Below are 2,855 nucleotides of genomic sequence, written 5' to 3'. Positions count from 1 at the left end.
CTGGCCAACATGGTGAAACCCCGTCTCTACTAAAAATACAAAAAATTAGCTGGGCGTAGTGGCGGGCACCTGTAATCCCAGCTACTCAGGAGGCTGAGGCAGGAGAATCACTTGAACCCGGGAGGCAGAGGTTGCAGTGAGCCAAGATTGCGCCACTGCACTCCGGTCCAGGCAACAGACTGAGACTCCATCTCAAAATGAATAGACAAGTAAATAAATACATACATACATAAATCCATTAGATCTTGTAATAACTCACTCACTATCATGAGAACAGCATGGAGGTAACCGCTCCCATGATTCAATTACCTCCCACTGAGTTCCTCCTATGACACATGGGGATTATGGGAACTATAGTTCAAGATGAAATGTGGGTGGGGACAAAGTCAAACCATATCATTCTGCCCCTGGCCCCTCCCAAATTTCATGTCCTCACATTTCAAAATGCAATCATGCCTTCCCAACAGTCCCCCAAAGTCTTGACCCATTCCAGAATTAACTCAAAAGTCCAAGTCCAAAGCCTCATCTGAGACAAGGCAAGTCCCTTCTGCCTATGAGCATGTAAAACCAAAAGCAAGCTAGTTACTTCCTAGATACAATGGAGGTACAGGCATTGGGTAAATACACCCATTCCAAATGGAAGAAATTGGCCAAAACAAAGGGGCTACAGTCCCCAAGCAAGTCTGAAATCCAATAGGGCAGTTACTAAACCTTAAAGTTCCAAAATGATCTCCCTTAGCTCCATGTCTCACATCCAGGTTATGCTGATGCAAGGGGTGGGCTCCTACCACCTTGGGCAGCTTCACTCTTTTGATTTTGCAGGGCACAGCCCCCTCCCAGCTGCTTTCATGGGCTGGTGTTGAGTGTCTGCAGCTTTTCCAGGTACATGGTGCAAGCTGTCAGTGGATCTACAATTCTGGGGTCTGGAGGATGGCAGCCCTCTTCTCACAGCTCCACTAGGCAGTGCCCAGTGGGGACTCCGTGTCGGGGCTCCAACCCCACATTTCCCTTCCACACTGCCCTAGCAGAGGGTCTCCATGAGGGCTCTGCCCCTGCAGCAAACTTCTGCCTGGACATTCAGGTGTTTCCATACATTCTCTGAAATCTAGGCAGAGGTTCCCAAACCTCAATTCTTGACTTCTGTGTACACACAGTCAACCCCATGCAGAAGCTGCCAAGGCTTTGGCTTGCAGCCTCTGAAGCCATGGCCCAAGCTGTACCTTAACCCCTTTTAGCCATAGCTAGAGTGACTGGGATGCAGGGCACCAAGTCTTGAGGCTGCACACAGCAGCGGGGCTCTGGACCCAGTCCAGGAAACCATTGTTTTCTCTTAGGCTTCCTTCCCGGCCTGTAATGGAAGGGGCTGCCATGAAGGTCTCCAACATGCCCTGGAGACATTTTCCCCATTGTCTTGGTCATTAACATTTGGCTCCTTGTTACTTATGCAAATTTATGCAGCAGGCTTGAATTTCTCCTCAGAAAATGGGTTTTTCTTTTCTACTGCATCCTCAGGCTGGAAAATTTTCCAACTTTTATGCTCTGCTTCCTCTTGAACACTTTGCTGCTTAGAAATTTCTTCCACCAGATACACTAAATCATCTCTCTCAAGTTCAAAGTTCCACAGATCTCTAGGGCAGAGGCAAAATGCCGTCAGTCTCTTTGAATAGTAACAGTGACCTTTGCTCCAGTTCCCAACAAGCTCCTCATCTCCATATGATCACACCTCAGCCTGGACTTCATTGTCCACATCACTATCAGCATGTTGATCAAAGCCACTCAACAAGTCTCTAGGAAGTTCCAAACTCTCCTCCATCTTTCCAAACTTTCCTACATCTGTCTTCTGAGCCTTCCAAGTCTCTATGAAGTTCCAAACTTTTCCACATTTTTCTGTCTTCTTCTGAGCCCTCCAAACTGTTCCAACTTCTGCCTGTTACCCAGTTCCAAAGTTGCTTCCACATTTTTGGGTATCTTTACAGCAACGCCCCACTCTCTGTGGTACCAATTTATTGTATTTGTCAGCTCTCATGCTGCTAATAAAGACATACCTAAGACTGAGTAATTTATAAAGAAAAGAGGTTTAGAGGCCAGGTGCAGTGGCTCACGCCTGTAATCCCAATACTTTGGGAGGCCAAGGCAGGTGGATCATGAGGTCAGGAGTTCAAGACCAGACTGACCAACATGGCAAGACCCTGTCTCTACTAAAAATACAAAATTAGCAAGGCATAGTGGCGGGCACCTGTAATCCCAGCTACTCAGGAGGCTGAGGCAGGACAATTGCTTGAACCCAGGAGGCGGAGGTTGCAGTGAGCCGAGATCACGCCATTGCAACTCCACCCTGGACAACAAAAGCAAGACTCCATTGGCAAGGCAAGGCAAGGCATTTAGGTCAGGCATGGTGGTTCACGCCTGTAATCTTAGCACTTTGGGAGGCTGAGGCAGGCAGATCATGAGGTCAGGAGATCAAGACCATACTGGCCAACACGGTGAAACCCCCGTCTCTACTAAAAATACTAAAATTAGCTGGGTGTGGTGGTACACACCTGTAGTCCCAGCTACTTGGGAGGCTGAGGCAGGAGAATCACTTGAACCTGGGAGGCAGAAGTTGCAGTGAGCCTAGATCGCACCATTGCACTCCAGTGTGGCGATGGAGCCAGACTTCATCTCAAAAAAAAAAAAAGAGGTTTAATTGACTCACTGTTCAGCATGTCGGGAAAGCCCCTCAGGAAACTTACAAGCATGGTAGAAGGGGAAGCAAACACGTCCTTCTTCACATGATGGCAGCAAGGAGAACTACAGAGTGGAGCAGGGGAAAAGCCCGTTATAAAACCATCAGATCTCGTGAGAACTCACTCACT

Source organism: Mandrillus leucophaeus, unplaced genomic scaffold (assembly GCF_000951045.1).
Source record: "Mandrillus leucophaeus isolate KB7577 unplaced genomic scaffold, Mleu.le_1.0 Scaffold689, whole genome shotgun sequence".
NCBI lineage: Eukaryota > Metazoa > Chordata > Mammalia > Primates > Cercopithecidae > Mandrillus > Mandrillus leucophaeus.
Note: the sequence above shows the minus strand (reverse complement) of the source record.